The sequence below is a fragment of the Protopterus annectens genome, chromosome 4.part0 (genome assembly GCF_019279795.1).
Source record: "Protopterus annectens isolate FY-2018-M chromosome 4.part0, PAN1.0, whole genome shotgun sequence".
Lineage (NCBI taxonomy): Eukaryota > Metazoa > Chordata > Ceratodontiformes > Protopteridae > Protopterus > Protopterus annectens.
This window is the reverse complement of record NC_056733.1, coordinates 1044496518-1044520691: the sequence shown is the minus strand read 5'-3', so window position 1 is coordinate 1044520691 and position 24174 is coordinate 1044496518. Positions and strand designations below refer to the sequence as shown.

General features: G+C 41.8%; 1 protein-coding gene across 1 annotated transcript in view; it reads right to left on the bottom strand.

Annotated features, from left to right (window-relative positions):
- Window positions 1–24174, bottom strand: part of KLHL3 (kelch like family member 3) — a 940384-nt gene that overhangs the window by 721246 nt on the left and 194964 nt on the right. The gene's annotated exons all lie outside the window — the stretch shown is intronic.

Below are 24174 nucleotides of genomic sequence, written 5' to 3'. Positions count from 1 at the left end.
TTTACTATAACAGTAGATGTATGAATGACCACTGTTGCAGTAACCTCAACTATATGGGTTATATCCTGCCAAAGATATAAGAGATGGCCGGATTCCAAAGCTTCAGGGCACCTTCCAAGTACCCAAATCATTAATCAGCTCAAGCTGAGCAGACTAAAAAGTCAGGTTTGGACCTTTCAGAGATTTCATTCCAACAGAGACAGGGAGGCTGAGCCCTGAAAGGGCAATGCTAGGAATGACACCAAAGGAGGTGCCACAACAGACCCCGGAAACTATCGCCCTATAAGCCTGACTAGCCTGGTCTGCAAAGCTATGGAGCGTATCATCATGGAACACAAACAATGACATTGGGAACCTTCAGACACTGGATCCTACCCAATTCGGCTTTGTTAAAGGCAGATCTTGCATCTTGAACCTGGTCAACTTCTTTGAAACAGTTACCAGGGTCATAGACGAAGGGAAGGTAGTCCATACAGCCTACCTGGACCTCGCAAAAGCCTTTGACACAATACCCCACTCAGGAATCATAAATAAGCTCACTAGCTTAAATATCAACCCTTATGTCACAAGATGGGTTGGGAACTGGCTCAGGGATAGAACCCACATGGTCAGAATTGCAGCTGCCTTGTCAGACTCTAAACCATTCACAAGTGGCGTCCCACAAGGTTCAGTCCTGGGACCTCTCTTGTTCAGTATTCATTTCTCTGAGGTACAGGCAAACACGGGAAGGACTATGGCTGACCAAGTTCACAGATGACTGCAAACTGGGTGCCATAATAGACTCTCTGGCTGACACAAGCATCCACCAAAAGGGTCTCATGGAGACAGATAACTGGTGCCAAAGCCATGGCCTGAAGCTAAATGCTAAAAAATGCATAGTCATCCCCTTTAGGAAAAACAAAGTGCCCACAGATTACCACATAGGAGGTAATCCATTAAGTATGGAGGAAGTAATTATAGATTTGGGGACCCAAGTAGATAGTAATCTCTCCTTTGACAATCACGTTGCCAAAGTGGTTAGAAAGACCTTCTATATAGCCCACCTCATCACGAAAGGTTTCACATCTAGATCAAGAGAGGTCTTTGTGCCACTCTATTCATTACTCATCGGGCCCATAATTGAATACAACGCCCCATTTGGGATATACCTTACCAGACACCTGCAGCAACTGGAAAGACCACAAAAGTACCTCACCAAGAGGATCAAGGGACTCAAACAGATGCCATATGCAGCTAGGTTAAAGAAACTCCAGCTCAGTTGCTTACCGCCTACTCAGAGGCGATCTGCGCCTGACATATAAAGCCATGTCCAACCCACACTTAATGGACATGCTCCACCTCAAGAAATCAAAATCCCTTAGAGCTACACGCTCCAGAGACTTAAACCTCAGCACAGAAATAAATGCTGGAGGGACAGATTCATATCCCAGAGACTTCCTTCACTCTGGAACAAAATCCCAGTCCAGGTTAGGCAGAGCCCCTCACTGACCCTCTTCAAGAGGGATCTTGACGAGTGGATGGGAGATCGTAAGTATACCCCCGGGATCTCTTCCGAGTCCCTGCTAGACAGAGGCACAATAAACTAACCGTAAAGGAGTTATATTCTGTGACCTACTATTCAAAGGCACAGTCTACAAATCTAAAAGGGTGGCGAAAGCCAAACACACTCCGACTAGGCTTATAAATGCCCTAGGGCAGATAGCCTAGTATCAACCTATGAACCTATAAGTGTCCACACCCTGGCAAAAACATGCCAAAAAACAAGGGGGATGGAGGCAGGGAGCAACTATTGCAGTAGTGATTTTTCAAACATTTGCTGTTATGGTAGATCACCCTACTTATTACATTTGAGGCGCGGATGAGGAAGGGTTCACGAGCCCCTGGAGAATGGTATTAGCAAAGCTGATCTAGACCTAGAGAAGAAATCAAGCTTGTAAATGCCTTGTAAAGTTATGTATAGAGGACAAAGCTGCCGCTTCTAGAGCACTTCTATAACTCAACTCTGTTCACAAAGTCATACATGAAGCCAAGGTCCTGGTATAGTTTTGTTATGGCGAGTATGACAAAACGTAATAGCCTTAGACAACCACTTGGGAATAGTCCGTTTTTACACAGGTAATCACTTCTTCTTACCTTCACAAGAAATGAACAAGTGATCAGAACATCTAAAAAGATTTGCTTTATTTGTGGACATCCACTTTATGGAGTATCCTCTGTCCCTAATTTTTAGGTTTAGGCAAGAAAATGGGAAGACCGAGTCTGGCTTAAAGTAAACTCAGACTTACCACTTTAGGCATAAAAGAAGTATTGGTTCTCAAAGAAACCCTGTTTCTGTCGAAAATGATATAAAGTTAACTCACTATAAGACTTTGAAACTCAAATATATTTCTTGCAGAGATCAGAGCAATCAGTAAAACAGTTTTCCATGCTAACAGCCTCAAGTCAGCCAGATTACCCGGTTCAAATAGAACAAGTGTTAGCTTCTCTAACATAAAATTAAGATCTAAAGGAGGGACTGCCAGTTTTCTTGGAGGCCTCTTATACAAAACCCCTTTCAAAAACATTTTAACTGGAGAGGTCAATGAAAGAGGATGACCCATAGCTAGACATGCTGAAATGGCAGCTAGATGAAGTTTGACTGTGAGTAACAAAGGCCATAGGATAGTAATTCACACAAATATTATAAAACCAGAGAAACACTAGCTCTGAATGGATGCTTGTTATGTTGTTGACAGCAACTAGAAAACCTTTTCCGCTTGTTATGATTTTCTAGTAGCAGGCTTTCTTGCCTCCATAAATACCCTGCTACACATCCTCAGTAAACCAGTGTCTAAAGAGAATTAAGGACTTATCATTCAGGCAGTTAAATGAAGTTGATTTGGGGTCAGGATGCATCAAACACCCCTGTTCCTTGCATGAGTACATCTAGTTTGAGAGAAAGCTTGCAGTAATTGCCCCTGGCAATTTCCAAGGGAAGAGGGATCCACTGTTTGGGCCAGAAGGGAATCACCATAATGATCTTGGGAGATTCCTTTTGAATCTTCAGAAGTACCCTGGATATCAGTCGAAAGGGTGGAAAAGCAAACAGGAACATTCCTGTTCAAGGAAAGGAAAATATGTCTGTCTTCCAGGCCTTCTTGCATAGAGTCCTTGAGCAGAATCTTGCCAGCAGATTACTCAGGGCAGAGGCAGATAGGTCTACCTTCCCACAGCTGGATCAAATCTTGGAGGAACCCCTGATCTTGTTTTTATTCATGAAGGTCTGACCTCGTCCTGCTCAGCTTACGCTCTGATGGAATGTAGGATGCCTGTAGAGAGTAAGACTGTGCTGTAAAGCTATATCCCAAGCTAACATGACTTGTCTGAAAAGGGAGTATAACTTGGTTCTCATTTCTTGTTGATGTACCACATACTGTCTAACAATTTGAAGAGATCCAGATAATTAAAGATGATTCAGACAGTCAAGTGTCTTGATCATGGAAAGCATCTCTTATATTTATGTGCTTATATTTGACCCTGGTGTCCCACACACCTTGCACGTTTATCCCTCCTGAAACTGCTCCGCAAGCAAAGTCCGAGGTACATGAGGTGACTGACTGCTTTGGAACAGAGGGAGAAGGGACACCTGGATTTAGGGAAATGTTCTCTCTCTACCAAGTGATTTTTCTTTTTACAAACTCCAGCACTGGGACTTGAAAAGACAAAGGATGTTGGTGCTGGGAACCAAAGAGACTTCAGATACCATTGTATCTTTCTAATCTGGAGTTTTTCTGGAGGCAACATGGCAATCAGATGCCATGAGACCCAAACTGTTGAGGTATTCCCTAGCAGAAATCGAAGTCCGAGTAAAAAAAACTTAAGAAATATATCTAGACATAGATCTATTGTTTTTTTGTTTTGTGTGGAAGGAACACTCTGAGCTGAGGTGTTAAACCAATGCCCTAGGAACATAATCCTGTGTGACTCGGTCAAAAAACTTAATGTTCTGTTGGAATCCCATCTGGTGTAAGAGAGATCTCACCCAAGTGAAAGCTACCTGACACTATGAAAAAGACTCTGCAAAGATAAGCAAGTCATCTAAGTGTGGAAAATGCAGACACCCTGTAGCCTTTGTGAACACCCTTGGTGCAGTGGACAGTCCAAAGTGTAAGGCAGAGAGAATTGATAATGTGATCCAGACACACAGAACATTAACAAACATCTGACGTCTGGAGGAATAGGGATGTGATAAGAAAACTCCATGTTCTTTCACTGAAAACACACTGGAACACACTGGAAATAGTTTCAGAAAAAGAGAAACCCCCACAAGGAGAAACACAAACTAAGCTTTTATCTTCCTGTCCAGATTCAGAATCTTGAATCTCTTTGGAAAAAAGAGGTAGCCCTCTTTCTTTTACCAGAAACCACCTTATAAGAAGGATTAACAGCCCGAATTAAACCCTGATCCAGACCCAGTAAACTACTCCTGTCTAAGGAAATTTGTGGAGAAGTAGATACATGTTTAGTTTTCTGGGGGGGGGGGGCAGGAATAGGTTCATAGGTTCATAGGTTTATACTAGGCTATCTGCCCTAAGGCATTTATAAGCCTAGCCCAAATTATTGTGGCTTACGCCACCCCTTATATGAAAAAATACTGTGCCCATTAGTTTGTTGTGCCTCTGTCCAGCAGTGACACAGAGATGATTCCTGGGGTAAACCTACGATCTCCCATCCACAGGTCTAGATTTCTCTTGAACAGAGTCAGCGAGGTGCTCTGCCTCACATGGACCGGGATTTTATTCCACAGCATAGGGAGTCTCTGAGTGATAAATCTATCCCTCCAGCACATCCTATTTATATCCGTGCTAAGGTTTAAGTCGCTTGCTCTAGTGGTTTTGGTGGATTTGGATTTTTGAGGTGGAGCATGTCCATTAATTCCGGGTTGGACATGGCCTTGTATGTCAGGCACATGTCACCTCTGAGCAGACGGTATGCGACTGAATAGAGCTGGAGTTTCTTCAATCTGGCAGCATATGACAGATTTTGGAGTCCCTTTATCCTTTTGGTGAGGAACTTTTGGGGTCTCTCCAATTGCTGCAGATGTCGGGTGAGATACATCCCGAATGGGGCATTGTACTCGATCATTGGTCTGATAAGTGAAGAGTACAGGGGAACAATGACCTCACTAGATCTGGATGTGAATCCCTTCATGATCAGGTGGGCAATGTAGAAGGTCTTTCTAACCACTTTAGCAATGTGAGTGTCAAAAGAAAGGCCACTGTCAACCTGGGTCCCCAGGTCCCTGATAACCTCTTCTGTGCTTAGTGGATTGCCACCTATATGGTAGCTTGGGGTTACCTTGTTTTTCTCGAAGGGTATGACTATACAGTTTTTGGCGTTTAACTTGAGGCCATGGCTCTGGCACCAGCTATCTGTTTCCGTGAGTCCCTTCTGAAGGATATCCGTGTCCGATGCACTTTCCACTATGGCCCAGTTTGCAGTCGCCTGCAAACTTTGTCAGCCAAAGTCCTCCCATGTTGGCCTGTACTTCTGAGAAGTAGATGCCAAACAATAGGGGGCCAAGGACCGAGCCCTGTGGGACACCACTTGTGACCGGCTTGGAGTCTGACACAGCGCCAGCAACTCTAACCCTGTGGGTTCTGTCCTTAAGCCAGTTTGCAACCCATCTTGTGACATATGGGTTTACATTTAAGCTGGTAAGTTTTTCTACAATACCCGAGTGGGGTATTGTGTCGAAAGCCTTTGCAATGTCAAGGTAGGCTGTATGGACTGCCTTTCCCTCATCAATGGCCTTGGTGACTGTTTCGAAGAAGTCAACCAAGTTCAAAAGGCATGATCTTCCCTTGACAAAGCCAAACTGGGTCGGGTCCAATGTCTGCAAGTCCCCTATATCTTTGTTTATGAGCTCCATTATGATCCTCTCCATAGCTTTGCAGACTAGACTTGTTAAGCTTATGGGGCGGTAATTACCAGGGTCCGTAGAGGCACCGCCTTTGTGGAGTGGGACCACAGTTGCCGTACGCCACTCCTTGGGCACGTATCCTGTGGTAAGGCTAAGATTAAACAGCTGCCTTATGTGCGGGTTTAATTCCTCATTTAGCTCGTGTAGCACACAGCCGGGGACACCATCCGGTCCCATTGATGCTGTGTTTTTAGCTTTAGAGAGAGCAGCTTTCACCTGCGCATTTGAGATGTCCGGGAGGCTACACTCGGCTGGGATAGTTATCTCTCCTTTAGGGGGGGGGGGAGTTTGCACTGAACCTGTCTGCCAGTATGTTGGCAATGTCTGTGGGTTCAGTGATTTTTGTATCATTTTGGACTAATTCTGAGCATATCTGGGAGTTTCCACCCAGGTTCCTAACATAGCTGAAAAAGGCCTTATGATTGTCCTTTGAATCCATGGCAATTTTTCTCTCAAAATTGGCCTTAGTTGATTTTATGAGTGCTCGTATTTTTTTACTAATAATGATCAGGGGTGACTTCCCTTTTATGGATTTTGTTCTATCATGTAATAGCTTTCTCCCAACAAAGTTATTAATGGCAACAGCAGCTTCCCCATGGACACAACATTCTGACCAAGCAGAGAAATCTTCCCTGCTCGTTATCCCAGGACTGACCAGAGTGGCTCTCCCTTTCCCACGGAGGGGGCCATGACAACCACAGAGGATGTGTCTAACCCCACAGTATCAGCAGCTGCTACACCACAGGGATCCAGGCTAAAAGATTGGTCTGAAGAACAAACTCTGTCCACAGCAAAGTCACCTACCTGTGGCTGGGGCAAACTGCTAGCCTATTGTGGCGGCAAAAGTTTTCTTAACTTTTTCTTTTTCTGGCTGGAAGAAGGACTGACCACGGGACCAGTAGTTTGCTCCATGGTCAGCATAACAATTGTGCTTTCCCATGGAAACAAGCAGCACAAGCCACTAAAAATTCCAAGGCTTTAAAAGTCATTCTTTTTCATACAACACAGTAGAAAGTATTTTAACATACTTTGCTAGCCACAAAAAGTAAAATAAACACAATTTCTCCACAGAAAAAATGTTTGATTAGTTTTAACTTTTAAACTGACAGAAAAAAGTGCAATCCTATTTAAAAGTACAGTTAAGTCTTGTGACAGTCCATTAAAACACAAACTCATAACTTAAAAATACCTTTCCTAAACAGGAAAGTATAATAAAACATTTTTTTAATGTGGAAGGTTTCCCCAAAGGGTATCTGCCCACCAAAGGAACACCAGAAGCCAAACATCAATCCTTGTAAGCCTGCAGAGGAGTGTTCTCTTGAATGGCAGGAAAGCTTTGAAGAGCTTGGCACTCAAATCTGTCTTTTTAGTCAGCTCAGCTCAAGCTAAAAGTTTAGACATGTGGAAGGTGCCTTTTAGCTTTGGATGTTAGATGGCTGTTATATCCCTGGCAGGATATGAACTCATATAGCTAAGGTTACTACAGCAGTCATCAGTATGAACAGATTTCCTCATCCTAGTTGTATCGGGACAGTCTGTGGATGGTCTAAAACTCAGTGAATACAATAACTAGTGTCATGCAACAGGAGAAAAGATAGTGGTCAAAGACTTGGTTAAAATCAGCTGTGTGATGAAAGAAGTTATGTAAATACATTTAGATGAATCTACAGTTAATTCACTTTTCACATTACAGAAAACACTGGAAGTCTTCTACAGGAAAAATTAAACTAATGATCCACAAAGGTTTTGCAAACCAAAGTAAAAAGTAGTGGTTCTAAAATACACCTTCAAGAAATGTGAACTGACAATGCGGCAGTACTTTACATAGTAGACCTGTAGATCTTTATTTATTTTTTATTTATTTTTCCAGGTTGAACAAGAAGTATTTTGCCTGGTTAAGTTATCTTCTCAGTGTTACTCAGGATAGAAGTCAAGAAGTTAGAATCAAACACAAAACTAGAGGATGATGTCCATTATGAGAATTAACCTTCAATGTTGAACTTTTAAACAAGTCACTGATGGATACAAAACAGAAAAAAGAGAGACCTAAAATGTACCCACTCTTGCAGGAATTCCAGTCCTCAAACCTGAAGCACTAATCAGTGCACTAGTTTAAAAACTGGACAACTGGACAACAGCATTTTGTATGTTCAGACTACAAATGGTGACTTAAATGCAAGTCACTTCTACATGATGGACTCTTCCATTACAATGCTCCAGTTCTGTCAAACTGACCCAATCCTCTCAACCCTAGGGACATCTCTCTAGTCTACCAAACATGCCTTTGCAACTACTGGTCACTCCCCTCCACGTCACTGAACATTCCAGTCTGTCCTACTTCAGGAAAGATTCAGTTGTTCATCTCAAAATTGCAGGCAAAATGTTTCTGTTCCCAAGTTGGGCATATTACCTAATTTTCTAACCTTTACCCATACCCAGTCACAGCCATCATTAACACCCTCATCTCTCTAAAACACAAGACTTATTCATGAACACCCGCACACAATCACCCCCCCCAAAACCTCATCTATGTACATTGTCACACTTTCCACCTCATCCAAAACCAACACACTTTCATCCCCAGCCACACTGCAAACACCATAGGCTGCTCCTCAACTCAATTTCATATTCCAACACTCTCTCTAGGTTCGCAGGTATTTAGCATGCAGTCAAGGGGACCACTGAGGAGTCAAACCCAAATTCCCAGTTGCCAGTAAGCGCTGTTTGGCTAAGTGACCTGCTCAAAGTCACACAATAAGCAAATGACTGCTAAGGGAATCAAACCCTATACCACAGGAAATAGAGCTCACAGCCTTAATCCTTTGCACCATCTGCCAGACTCCACTTCTCCACTTTCCCTACCTCACATCACTTTCCAGGGAAGCTGAATCTCTCCACCTCATCAGCATCTTAATCCTTTCTCTGGACATCTCCAAAGCATTACCACTTGAAATTCTAACTGTCTCACCATTTCTACTAATTGACTTTTCATTATAAATAACTATCCTAAACTATATGTTCCACCATTTTATTATATGGAACCTATGATGCATCATTTTTATTGCATGGTCCTCCATTTTTATAAGTACCAATTTTTTACTTCATTATGATCTCTCTCTCACCCAGGCTGTGTCTGCAAATGCTCACTACTGATATGTGTACTACTCTGGTAAACAAACAGAAATAAAATAAAATAAAAATATATTACTACTTTTCTACCTCTTCTTATATCTTTTGGGCTATATCTAAATTGGCCCTCAATTGTCTGGATACAGGATGTCATTATCGGGAAAACTTGTCTAGGCTTAGAAAGGCTCTCCTGGCTGTTAACTTAGTAAAAATGTCTGAATCTTTGTGAGGTCCTCATTTGCTGGCAAATCATGACACTGGTATGTCCATCCAGTTTTCAAATCTCACTTGCTCCAGAATCACACTATACAGAATTCACAAGATAAAATGAACAACTGTACACATCCAGGCCACAAAAAATACTTCTAACTGTATAAACAGCAGTGGACTTATTAGTCCAAAGATATTCGTCTTTTATTTCTAGCTAAATGAAAGACATTAAATATGAAGCAAAACCAAGCTGTGTTTCTGTCATCTGGGCACACACCCACCCTTTCTTATGCCACATATCATGGTGTACATTCATAGTGTTAAATTTGGAAGTAAAACATCAGCTGGCCAAATTCAGTGCAGCTAAAATGCATTTCTCCTATTATCTAAGGACAGGTAGAGAAATGATTAAAATGGAAAGAAATCCACAATATTCTATTATGTACATAAGAAAAAAAATACAAAGCATATTAAAGAAGGATAAAATACCAACTTCAGTGTTGTATCTCATCTTTATGGATATTATACTCTCTCTGTGGTACAGAAGTCATCACGATATACCCTGCTGTCCCTTCAACTGGCAATTTCTGTCATACTTGCATCAGTTATTCCTGGTTTTGCTGCAGTTACTGCCCCCCATTTTTAGCAAATACATTTGCCAAGTTCAAATGCAAAGCCAAAAGCCTTCAGCTTAAAAACATACTGTTCAGATTATGAGAATGGAGGACAAAGTTCTTGTTTTCTCTGTCAGAACACATTCAGTGCACCCCATTTTTAACCACTCTAACTTACAAGGCATCTGCCCTCTTGCTGCATTTAATTTTCTTTTTCCATATATTTCAGATGTTTAGTACTATATATTTTTTTCAACAAACATTTGCTTATGGTAGCTCCTGTGACACAGAGGAAAAAATCCCCAACTCCTTCCCAGGCACCCTGAGTTTGACTACTACATCCCTGAGCTTATACATTCCAATTCTGAGATCATCACACTTTGGAGAAAAGGGAACATTCTGAGAAATGTCGCACTCTCATTTAGTATATGCAAGTCCATTTTTTTTCTGGCCGTTCAATTTCAGCATTGCAGGACTTGCTGAAGTGGGTCCCACATTTCAAATGGCTGCCACATTGTTTCTGTTCCAGGTTCATGGGTAAGTATTAGGCCAGCTGCCCTTGTAGGCCATTTTATGTCTAGGCAATTTTCTTCTCAATGGTGAGAATCAAACCCTATACCTTGTGTTTGTGGGGTAAACTAACTATTATGCCAAATTCCCCCCCCCCCCAACATTTCTAATTTTTTTCTTAGGACAGCAGTTTCTTGCACAGGCACACAAACAGGTGGTCATCTCTAAAGCAAAAAAATATCAGCCCTTCCAATGAAACTCTATCCACTTTACGTACCAGCCTCATAGCACAGAGGGATAAAACCCTCAACTCTGACCCCGATGAGCAGAGGTCAACTAGTGACCCAGGCAGTAGAACAGCCATGTGAGAGGCATGGGACTGAGTGATGGATGCCAGGGCATCCATTTTTTTTAGAGAAGGAGGAGGAGGAAGGAAGTTTTACCTAAAAGCATGACTTGACACCCAGAAGAGGACAGAGTTGAGGAATGCAGCAGCATAAGTCAAGGGACAGCATCATCTAATCGATCATTTGTAATGTCAAACTTTAAGCCAACAGAAATTATAAAAACTCATTTGATCACTTCTGTCAGTGTTAAGTCCATGTGAGATCATGAATCCCCACTGTACGGTGACCTTGGAGTTGGGTACATATAATTAGCATGGGGTGTGGGGATGTGTGTGGAGGGCTTGCGCTCTTCAAAAACATACATTTTTTGTTTTCAGTTCTTTTGGCTTTCGATCTTTGGGAAATTATATTTAGCCACTCTGTTTTAGTTCAATATTTTGAAGTATATCGAGGCTAAGATGTGAGAGTCCATCAGGCTTTGTTTTTAACATTTGCTAGTAATTAACCTAAGCACAGAAAAACACATGGGTTACTGGGGTGGTGAATAGGAACTCGGAAGTACATTATGCTGCATACATAGGCCATTGGGCACAGGGCTGAATAAAAACCCTAATGGCTTCCTGAATCACAGTGTCCCACACACCTGGCTCTCATTCATCATAAATTAATGGACCTGTCTAGCAAGAAAGGATAGGGATGGTCAGCAGTTACAGGGGAAAGATGCAAAAAAAAAAAAAATCTACTTTCAATACCCCTCTACATCCTTTTCAAGCCAAAACACTTCAAATGGTTTAACAACTTAAATAAGTAATCCAAATTCCAATACATAACAGAAATAGCTGAAGCAGTTAGAGTTCAAAAGCTTAGAATGTTCTAGATAAACTGCAAGTACAGGGGTGGGGCTCAGAACCAGCTGTCAATGCAAACTACATGTACTTCAAAGAGCTCTGAAACGTTAACACTCAAGCCTGAATTAACCCAATGACTATGTAAGATACTACAGAAACAAAACTTATAACCTTATAAACAGTCTCAGAAGAGCACTCCAGACTGACAACTATATGCAATTAACACATCTGTCAAACCGCTGGGCAGTCATCAGTCTTATTCAATTACTTTCCTGATTTTGCCTTACATTTTGTCCGGTCACTCGTATCATTTTTGATTTTCTGGTAAATCACTGATACTAGTCATTACAGTTTCATAATTATTGCTCAGAAAATGCATGTTTAATTTAATACGGCAACAGATTTTGCATAAAGTGAATTATAGAGTAATATTTAAAAAATTGTCCCCGATTTGGAGGCTTTGTGTCCCATTATTTGTGGATTTATGCAGAACTCTTCCACAAAGATGTTGAATGGTACAAGTAAGGTTCCTACACAAGGCAAATTTTCGGCATTTTGTTCCTGAATGCCAAAATGAGAGTTCTGCCACACTTTCAAATTTAACCTACATTCAGAATAACACTGCCATCCCCAAGAAACCCCTGTGCTTTCCTTCCACTAACAAATGTGCCTCAAGACAGCTGTGTTCGCTATCTCAATGGCATATGCCTTCTCCCCTCCCCAAGCTCAAGGTGATGCAAGTCTGCTATCTTGATGTTTTTACCTTGAGAATACATCTAGAGCACTGCTTAAACAATCTCATTCACAGTCAAGAACATGAGGTGACATTTGACATCTGCTACGTCACCACCAATTGCCTATGCAGCCTTCTGCTTTATTTACATGCTTCATCTTCATATTCATATCATCTTATGTTCTAACCCTCTTACTAATTTACTAAGTTGTTGCAAAAATGTTTAAGTTACATGCAATTAAATTCTTCTCTTACCCTGTTTTCCGTATGTAGCTCCAAGCCTTACAAACCTTCAGTCATCTCTACTGTCTAAATTAGAACAAACTTACAACAAAATAGCTAAATTTGCCTCCAGTATACCTTATAAAATGCACCACTGCCTCGCCCTTAAATCTTTACAACGGCCTGAGTTCCAGAAACAATTACATATTATACACTCTATTGTCTATAACCCCACATCCTATCCCTCCATCTCAAATACCGTATCACTGTATAATCCATGGCATCAGCTTCGTACATCTGACAAACATCTCCTAGACAACTATAAACCTACAAACATTGGAAAATCCCTATATAAATTCTCTGCCGCTCATACCTGGAATGCTCTTCCCTTCAACATAAGTATTCCTCAGAAAACACAATTCAAACTTGGGCTTAAACAATACCTACAAAAGACCTGGTCCTGTCCTGGTCAGACTCGAACCTGAAATCCTGCTGCTTTCTTATTATTTCTACACCCTTACTCTAAGCACGCTTTTTGACTTTCTTTTGACTTCCAATTCTTGCTCTGCTGTATACCTACATCTTACTCATGCAACCCTCTCGTTTCCTTATTTTACATCTGCACCCTTACGCTAAGCACACTTGCTTATATTATCTTTCTAACTATAGCTCTACTGTATACCTACATCTTATTCCAGAAATTGTCCTGCTTTTTTAGTATTTATTCACTAAACACTTTCTTATTTTTCTTTCTAATTATTGCTCTACTGTATACCTACATCTTATTCATGTACATATTTTTACTTGTGGAATTTATAGCTGTCACTTGTAGTTATGCTTGCAAAAAACATGCTTTTGATATTTGACCATCTTATGTAATGTGAACGCAGCTGTATAAATTAGTGTTTCTTATTCTTGATGTATAACTTCTTGACTGTACCTCACTGTAATTGTATCAAATAAACTTTTTAAAATTTGTAAATAATTTTTGTAAAAATGTAACTTGTTTTTGGAGCTTTTCTCCTCAGGTCCCCACTGAAAATGGGCCCTTGGCTCAGCTGTACCAACCCGGTTAACAAATGGCAATAAATAAATAAAATAAATAAATTACAAAACATTTGTTAACCAAGTTAATGCTTTCCATGTCCTGAAGGACATTCCTGCAAAATAATCTTTCATTGTTTACTAATTTATCTTTGAAGACTGGGGTCTAGCACCTTACTGTATAATTTACAGTCTCAGCCCGTGGACACATGAAAACAACAAGACTTCGCAACAGTATAAGGAGCACTTTTCTTTTCTTCCTGCAGCTGACCATCAACTTAGTAACAGTATAAGGAACACGTTTCTTTTCTTCCTGCAGCTGACCATCAGCTTAGTAACAGTATAAGGAACACGTTTCTTTTCTTCCTGTAGCCATCAGCTGCCACCACCTACTTTCATTCACTTGGGTCTACTGCCCCAAACTTAGCCTTCCCAGACTTATGTCCAGTGCTGGTGAGGAGACAGAAGACACTAGTGCAGTACCACACAGGTAGCAAGGAGTGTGTCTCAACTCCCAGCCCCAAGGTAGCAACTGCTGCCCTCACTGGTTATATGCATGCCTCCATGCCTGTACAATCTCCCAAATAAGAGTTAGATGGCTTAAACACTGCAGAGCTTGTCAGAATAATATACTGCTTATTGCTGTGAGCCTATGTAGCCTCCCTCTCTCAGGACAGGCAAATCAGCATTGGCTGATGGCTGTCCACCCCCTACCTGTGGACCTTTCAGATCCCATGCTGCTAAACAAACATGCAATCTTGTGTGTACTAAGGGTTTTATCCTTCTGTGCAATGGAGCACAGTATAACGAGTACTTCTGTAGTACAACTTTTAAAACAGAAAGCAAAAAAATTTAAAAAATATGTAATGGTCAGATGAGAGTAACTGCAAATTCCAATAAAATAATTTTACAAAGACATGCTTTGATATCAGTCTGACATGTATGGAACATCTGAAGTCTTCAAAAGACTTGAAATCTCACATCATCACATTGTATAAAGCAGTCTCCTGTAGAGAAAGGAGGACATCATCGCTGCTGCACCTTGGCACTCTCCTGTAGTGAAAGGAGGACATCATCGCTGCTGCACCTTGGCACTTTCCTGCACAGTGGAAGGAGGACATCATTGCTGCTGCATCTTGGCACTCTCCTGCACAGTGGAAGAAGGACATCATCGCTGCTGCACCTTGGCACTCTCCTGTAGTGAAAGGAGGACATCATCGCTGCTGCACCTTGGCAGTCTCCTGTAGAGAAAGGAGGACATCATCACTGCTGCACCTTGGCAGTCTCCTGTAGTGAAAGGAGGACATCATCGCTGCTGCACCTTGGCAGTCTCCTGTAGAGAAAGGAGGACATCATCACTGCTGCACCTTGGCACTCTCCTGTAGTGAAAGGAGGACATCATCGCTGCTGCACCTTGGCACTCTCCTGCACAGTGGAAGGAGGACATCATTGCTGCTGCATCTTGGCACTCTCCTGCACAGTGGAAGAAGGACATCATCGCTGCTGCACCTTGGCACTCTCCTGTAGTGAAAGGAGGACATCATCGCTGCTGCACCTTGGCAGTCTCCTGTAGAGAAAGGAGGACATCATCACTGCTGCACCTTGGCAGTCTCCTGTAGTGAAAGGAGGACATCATCGCTGCTGCACCTTGGCAGTCTCCTGTAGAGAAAGGAGGACATCATCACTGCTGCACCTTGGCACTCTCCTGTAGTGAAAGGAGGACATCATCGCTGCTGCACCTTGGCACTCTCCTGTAGTGAAATGAGGACATCATCGCTGCTGCACCTTGGCACTCTCCTGCACAGTGGAAGGAGGACATCATCGCTGCTGCATCTTGGCAGTCTCCTGTAGTGAAAGGAGGACATCATCGCTGCTGCACCTTGGCACTCTCCTGCACAGTGGAAGGAGGACATCATCGCTGCTGCACCTTGGCACTCTCCTGTAGTGAAAGGAGGACATCATCGCTGCTGCACCTTGGCACTCTCCTGTAGTGAAAGGAGGACATCATCGCTGCTGCACCTTGGCACTCTCCTGTAGTGAAAGGAGGACATCACCGCTGCTGCACCTTGGCACTCTCCTGTAGTGAAAGGAGGACATCATCACTGCTGCACCTTGGCACTCTCCTGTAGTGAAAGGAGGACATCATCACTGCTGCACCTTGGCACTCTCCTGTAGTGAAAGGAGGACATCATCACTGCTGCACCTTGGCACTCTCCTGCACAGTGGAAGAAGGACATCATCGCTGCTGCACCTTGGCACTCTCCTGCACAGTGGAAGGAGGGTGTCATTGCTGCTGCACCTTGGTAGCCTCCTGCACAGTGGAAGGAGGTCATTATCGTTGCTGCACCTTGGCACTCTCCTGCACAGTGAAAGGAGGACATCATCACTGCTGCATCTTGGCAGTCCCCTGCACAGTGGAAGGAGGACATCATCGCTGCTGCACCTTGGCACTCTCCTGCACAGTGGAAGGAGGACATCATCGCTGCTGCACCTTGGCAGTTTCCTGCACAGTGGAAGGAGGGTGTCATTGCTGCTGCACCTTGGTAGCCTCCTGCACAGTGGAAGGAGGGCATCATCATTGCTGCACCTTGGCAATCTCCTGCAGTGAAAGAGGGTGTCATTGCTGCTGCACCTTGGCAGTTTCCTGCACAGTGGAAGGAGGGTGTCATTGCTGCTGCACCTTGGCAGTTTCCTGCACAGTGGAAGGAGGGTGTCATTGCTGCTGCACCTTGGCAGTTTCCTGCACAGTGGAAGGAGGGTGTCATTGCTGCTGCACCTTGGCAGTTTCCTGCACAGTGGAAGGAGGGTGTCATTGCTGCTGCAACTTGGCAGTCCCCTGCACAGTGGAAGGAGGATGTCACTGCTGTTGCACCTTGGTAGCCTCCTGCACAGTGGAAGGAGGGCTTTATCACTGCTGCACCTTGGCAGTCTCCTGCACAGTGGAAGGATGGTGTCATTGCTGCTGCAACTTAGAACGCTCTTGCATAATAAAAGATGCAAGTGCTGCTTAAATCTACTTCCTGCACTTTGCATCCCATCATACCAGTAGCCTTCTTCAGTGCTCTTTCACACTAAACAGGTTTAGGGTGACTGTAGCCCAAATCCAATCCAATTTTTCCTCTGTCCTACATACTGCCACTCCACGGACACAGTGTATTCTGTAGGCTTCCCCCTTGGAAGTGCCCAGCCTTGCAAATTTTATTTATTTACTGACATTTGATTACCAGGAAAGTCAGACTGGGTAGGAGCCTATTTTCAGTAGTGGCCCAGGGGAAAAAGTTCCAAAGTATTACAAAAAGATTTTAAGAACAATAATTTTAAAATCTTCAAGAATGATACAAAAACATCTAAAGTTTAAATAATTATACCAAATTAGGCACAATGTGCCAACATTGATTAAAAATAAGATGCAACTTATATGATTTAATATTTAGATAAATTTTAGCCACTTTAGAGAATTTAAAGGCAAATTAGTATAATACAAATATGAATTGTAATATGAAGTGAGTGAAAAAACAGAGCTGTGGTATATTTAGATACAGAGTCAGCAAAGTGAGTGAAGTAAGGAAGTGCGTGAAGAAGGGGAAGTAGGGAGGTGTAAGATATGATGAGGTATTTCTTCATATTTACAAATACAGTTTATCCTGGGGGTAAGCAAGAACAAAGCCTGAGTTTAGCTAGGAACTCTTTCAGAATGTTTTTAAAGGACTTCAGTGGGGGTGGGGACCTGATGGATATAGTTAAGGCATTCCAGCATACCTCTCAACTGTACAGATTTTCCCAGAATGTCCAGATTTTTGCCTCATATTTTTGATGTGTTATTCCTAAAATCTCTACCTTTCTGGCAAATAGCTGAGGATTGAAGTAATTAAATAATGACAAAGTTTAAGACTCCACATCATTCAGAAAATTCATGCTAATGGAAAACCTATTATCAACTTTCTAAGTTTGTAAGAACAATATTTAAAATCTGTCCCTATTTATCCCCTCATCATTTTAGGCTTTGTCCAGATTTTTTGCTTTAAGAGGTTGAGAGGTACACATTCCAGACCTTAGCAACATGGTATGAGTACATACCACACCCGGCAGATTAGCTAGGTCTGTAGACAGAGTGGAGTTTTTGGTAACTGAATCATGACTGAGTGGGAACATAGTTGTATTGAATATTATTTAGTGCTGGACAAGCAGATGGATGCTGGATAGTTTTATAGGTGGTATGAAGCTGTGCATATGTTAGTTGATGGGCTAGTTTTAAACAATTTAGGCCTTTTAGTGCTATACATTTGTGGGTTCTGAAGGGGGATTTGCTGCACATTTAGCCATTTTATTAAAGCATTGTTCAAGTTTCCAAAGACAGACAAAAGTGCAGCCCAGCTGATAAATAATTCAATTCAAGAAAAACAAACTGGTAGCATAAAAAATATATGGAAGAATCAAAGCAAAGGCAGGACTCAAGACTCCGGTAAAATAAAAAAACAATAAAGTTAGCGCTTTCACAGCAATGAATACTGCTTCATCAAATATTAAAATCCAAGTTAAAAGCAGTGTAAATACGAAAAGACCCGAGCCCAACAACCAATAACAGATTACATTCATTAATTACATCTCAGGAGACACCCAAGTTTATTAAAAAGACATGTACTTAAAACTGAGCATACATACAAGTGTCAGCAGAGAGCAACAGATAAAACATTACTGTTTATACAACGACCTTGCCTTAAGTAAGGGCTTCATTGGAATTTTATCATTAAGTGGTTTTAATTTACTTGGATTTTAACTTCTGATGAAGCAGTATTCATTGCTGTGAAAGTGCTAACGGAATAAAACGTTGTTTTTATTTTACTGGAGTCTGACTCTTGCCTTCGTTTTGATTTTTCCATATTTTTTGTATGCTAGCAGATTGTTCGTCTCTCTTTATGTGATGTCTGGAGAATAGTAAGGTTGGGAGTACCAAACAGTAGTGAAGGAAAGAGGAAAGCAGCGGTAAGTATAGTTTTAGTTGTGTCGCTGAGAAAGTTTTTGGCTCTATAAAGTATTCCTAGTTTTCGATAAGTTTTTATGCAGTTTTGTAAATGCAGGTTTAATTTAAGATCAGTATTCACTATTATCCCCAACAATTTGCTGTGAGAAGTGACTTCAATGGCTGTATTATAGAGAGAGGATTTTAAAATTAATTTTTTCATGATAGAAGGATTTGGGGGAAATAGTGGCAGCTTTGGGGGGTGTGACTTGGAAAGCCATGTTTCAGTGGTTGTTAAAGCTTCACGAGTCATTTTTGGAGATGTGCCAGGCTGATTAGCATACTAGTGTGGAGTCAGCTGCATACTGAATTAGGGATGTCTGCTATGTGGCTGTGTGGAGGGTGAGGGTGAAAATGTTAAAGAGGAGGGGACCAAGGACAGAGCCTTGTGGTACACTGGTGGTGACTGGGAGGTATGGAGAGAGTACCAAAAATATCAAAGCTGCTGTCAGTCGGAGGCACAATCAACAAAAACTACCCCCGCAAAAAAAAAAAAAAAAAAATGTCTCCACAATGGTAAAAAAAAAAAAAAAAAATGCACCGAACCCAGATAGTCCAAAAACCTTAATTTTTTTAGCGCTTTCGTTTCAACAAAGACTCCATCAGAAAACAGCTATACATGCAAGTCTGCTATGTTTAACCTCCTGTCACTATGATTTGCATAAAAAAGCAGAAATAAAGTGAGCAAATGAGAAATGGTGGCATTTTCAGAAAAATTAGAGTGACTCTAGATGACTGAGATAAGATGGAAGTTTAACTGCACATAAAAGTTAAGAAAGCTACCTTTAAGTTGGAATGTTTTGTGAGCACTCTGTGATAGCAAACAGTTTGTCATGTTGTCTTGTATGACTGCACTGCAATGCACATTGTATTTGAAACTGTCCAAAATCTACACACACAGTGTTTGCACAGCATCATGGGAAATGTAACCTGGATGCCTGACGCAGTATCCCTGATGAGTTGCTTGTGTATAGAATTGCTCAGTTTTAGATTGCATGTCTTCCAAGAGAGCATAGTAGACAGTGGTGTGCTCACACAAAAATTCACTAAACTGCAGGAAATGAAGTGATGACAGAGGTAGCACTGCTTCTATTTATTAGCATTTTTCATTGTGCAGAAAAATAAAAGTGCAGGGATGTATTTGCAGGATATGAATGGTTAAAGAAAGAAGCCAGCTATAAATGCATACAGAGTAGGTGGTTATGTATGCCAACAAGAAATCCTGTGTGTTGTCAGGCATGGACATAGGAGGACTAAGTGTGGACTACAATCCTAATGATCAGAAGATATTTAGCAACTAAGGCTCTGGAACAGCCAGGCAGGAAGGGATGGGAATGGAGTAGCAACTGCCAACTTGCCCATCCTGGAGGTGTCCTGGTCAGCCAATCTCCCATGCAAATGGAAGCTTGTATGATGACAGCCAGTAACAGGGTTATGTAGGCTTACAGTACTCCCAAGTTCATAATGGTAGCCCTCAACTGAACAAGCTTAGGAGTATGCATAAATAGAGGGAGGGTACCAATTATCTCATGGTGACGTGGGTGCTCACATCAGTCACAATGGGAGGGGTTAGGACCACAAAGAAAAACAAAGTTTGCCACAGTACTCCCTGTAAATGACGACTGCTGTGCTGGGAAAGACATTGAGTAGTTTAGGGCATAAGGAAAAACAAATGGTTGCTATAAGGTCCTAGACTGGTGAGCAAGGTAGACTCACTAGATGCCAAGGGATGAGGATACGCCAGGAACAGTGCAAGCCAAGCAGAAAGTAAAGGAGGAATAAACACCATCACAGTTGCCTGAATGACAGCCCCTTTGAGCAACTCAAAAAGAGGAGCAAGTCCAACTAGGAAGGCATGAGGGATAACCGGCATGGGGAAAAAAAAAAAAATAAAACACTTGGAGAAAATGTGTCTCTTTGTCCATTTACTCAGAAAACTCATTCTACATAAATATTTGGAAGTCTGCTTGGCAGTAATGCAACAGAACGGTCATATTCCGCATGTAAATGCAATCCTGACCAGCAGTGTTTTACTACTAGATTCAGTGAGCGAACAATGAACGGTGAGTACATCTCCAGGTGAAGAACATTCAATGAACGGGGAGTACATCTCCAGGTGAAGAACATTCAATGAACAGCGAGTACATCTCCAGGTGAAGAACATTCGATGAACGGCGAGTACTTCTCCAGGTGAAGGATATTCAATGAACGGCGAGTACATCTCCAGGCAAAGAACATTCAATGAATGACGAGTACATCTCCAGGCAAAGAACATTCAATGAACGGCGAGTACATCTCCAGGCAAAGAACATTCAATGAACAGCGAGTACATCTCTAGGCAAAGAACATTCAATGAACAGTGAGTACATCTCCAGGTGAAGAACATTCAATGAACAGCGAGTACATCTCCAGGTGAAGAACATTCGATGAACGGTGAGTACTTCTCCAGGCGAAGGACATTCAATGAACGGTGAGTACATCTCCAGGCGAAGAACATTCAATGAATGACGAGTACATCTCCAGGCAAAGAACATTCAATGAACGGCGAGTACATCTCCAGGCAAAGAACATTCAATGAACAGCAAGTACATCTCCAGGCAAAGAACATTCATTGAACCGCGAGTACATCTCTAGGCAAAGAACATTCAATGAACGGTGAGTACATCTCCAGGTGAAGAACATTCAATGAATGGCGAGTACATCTCTAGGCGAAGAATATTCGATGAACAGCGAGTACATCTCCAGGTGAAGAACATTCAATGAACAGCGAGTACATCTCCAGGTGAAGAACATTCGATGAACGGCGGGTACTTCTCCGGGCGAAGGACATTCAATGAATGGTGAGTACATCTCCAGGCGAAGAACATTCAATGAATGACAAGTACATCTCCAGGTGAAGAACATTCAATGAACGGCGAGTACATCTCCAGGTGAAAAACATTCAATGAAAGGCGGGTACTTCTCCAGGCGAAGAACATTCAATGAACGGCGAGTAAATCTCTAGGCAAAGAACATTCTCAATAACTGTATCCCCTCTGATACTAAAGGCCTTGATAAGCCAGACACTTGCTCAACTATCTCAAGACTGGAGCATCTGGTTCAGCAACTTTTGGCCAAATTTGGTGTGGGGGGGGGGTTGTGGTGCTTGAATAACATCAATAGCTTGATGTGTGTGCTCTGACTAGGTGCAGTTATATAATTACATTTCTGATGTGGCAAATAGCAGTTTTTTTTTTTTTTTGAAATCAGTTGTTCAGGAGCATTTAATGTATTTCCAGTAGACTTGCAAGCTAACTGGTCTGAAAATGGAGAACAAATATTATAAAACTGCATGCTATTATTTAAGTCAGTGGGATCTTGGGACAGGAAAATGCAACAATGAGAAAAGACGTGAAGCATCTCAGCAGTACAGGGTAGCCACAGGGTTCAAGAATAAATGTGATGGAATTCTACACTGAAAACCAGAAGGGGGACATGGGACCCCCCCCAAAAAAAATAGGTACAGTTGTTTCTGAGTAATCAGTTAATTTTTGAGAATACAACAGAGAGAAAATGTGAAAATTACTAGATTAAGAGAGAGACTGCAAAGGGCAAGACCCAGTAAAGTTCCTACAAGACTGGATGAAGCAACTGCTGAAGGGAGCACCAGATTTAAATCCACAGGTTGGCAGATGCAATGAAATGGGAGGTATGATTGGTCATCTAAGCATAAGCAGAGAGAATCAGTAATGAAGCTGCACAGTTTAAAAATAAAACAAATAAAATAAAATAAGAGAGACTGCCAGCTGGCTTGCTTAAGTAACCAGAGGGGCCTGATAATAACCGAACAAGGACTGCATAAGCTACAGTTTACTCATGGTCTATTTATCAATTAATGCTGGAGAGTTTGGGCAGTGCTGAAACTGCCCTATCCAGCTACATTAAGAGTGGCAAGGCAACTGCAGAAAGTAGTAGGAAGCTGAGAAAGTTTACTCAGATGTTATGAGATAAAGTGGTAGATCACGGTAGGTACTGGGTCTGTTATAATGAACCTGTGTATGTGTAACTGTGGAACAGAGGTAGACAGCATTCCTTGCCCCTGCAAGAATAAATCCTGCCTGGAGTGTGGATGATCCCCTAGAGGGCCAGGGTGCCCAAAATGCTGAAAGTATCCAATGTGTATGTTAGTGGGTCCAGTGGTGGTGGACAACACCTCATTTAGTGTAGTAAAAGGGGATACAGCAAAGTACAGCCTTCCATTTGAGACAGAGTAGACACAGCAAGACCATATAGGTCAGTCAGCTGTAATTAAGTGAAACTAGTGAAACAGGGCAAAATATAAAAGCAAGAAGGTAAGGGACAGACAGACACACAGAGGATGTGCATGGGTGGGAGAGAGATGCAGTGGTACTGGACTGATTCTCTTGTGATTAGTGAGGTAGAGTAGCAGTCATCATTCCTGGAACTGAGATGCGACTATGAATGCAGGCTGCTGGACTGGGAGGTGCAGCTTTCCTGACTCTAAAAGTTTTCTTTTGTGTCTGATTTTTACTTTGCATTTCAACATGTCATGTAGGATTGTTGGCGGGGTAGGAGAGGACCAATCAGGAAGGCTGCTTGGGAATAGAGTATGGAATGAGCTAGATGGCTGCAAGCTGAGCTACATACATTGATGGATGAGGTGATGTTCAAATGTGAGAAAGACTGTAACCATAGTAGATGGAAGAAGGAGGATTTGAGCTCCTATAAGCAGTGATAATGAACACTGGTCAATTTATGGCATCTATAGGTGCAAGTGGGATGGAGTAATATAGGATAGCTATGTTGTGCCTTTGTCCTGCTGTAAGGACTCTTTAGATTCCAGCCTGTACAATTTTCTGCTTCTTTCTTTGGTTAAGCTGTGAACACCATGCAGACTGCTGTTTATGTACGTATTTAGTTAGATGAACATTTACTGTTATATTCTATAATTCAAAAAGGACACCCCATGGTCAGTGAAGGTACAGCTGGGACGGAGTGCCTATAAAAACTATTTTAGTGTCTGCACTTTTCTGAAGGGGTTTAGACAGACTACAGATATTGGGTAGAATACGCGAGCTTGTGTCATTGTCTGGGGTATTAATGTACACTACAGTTCTTTGTGAAAAAATTGTTCACTGTATGTTTACATTGTTTTTCAATCTATAGAAGTGTTTACATAGAAAATTCTTTAGATAATCTTACACAGAGACTATAAATTAATGAATGACATCAGGCAGTGAAAATGAACACTGATCAATGCTTCTCATAACAGATTCAGTTTTTAATTTTTTTTTTTTTTTTTTGCTAAATTCTTTGACATGATGCAAGCAAATGTTGCACATTTGTTGAGGGTAAAGGCAATGTTGTTGTTATAATCTTGTAGTGGACATGGGCCAACTCGGGGATTTTAAAGGTTTCCTTAGTACTAAGTATTTAGGAAACATTCCAAAACCACAAAGGATTCTGTTCCCAAAAAATGTATTGTTATATATCTTGCTGCTTTGCTGTTTGTTGCTATTTAGGAAACATGTCTGC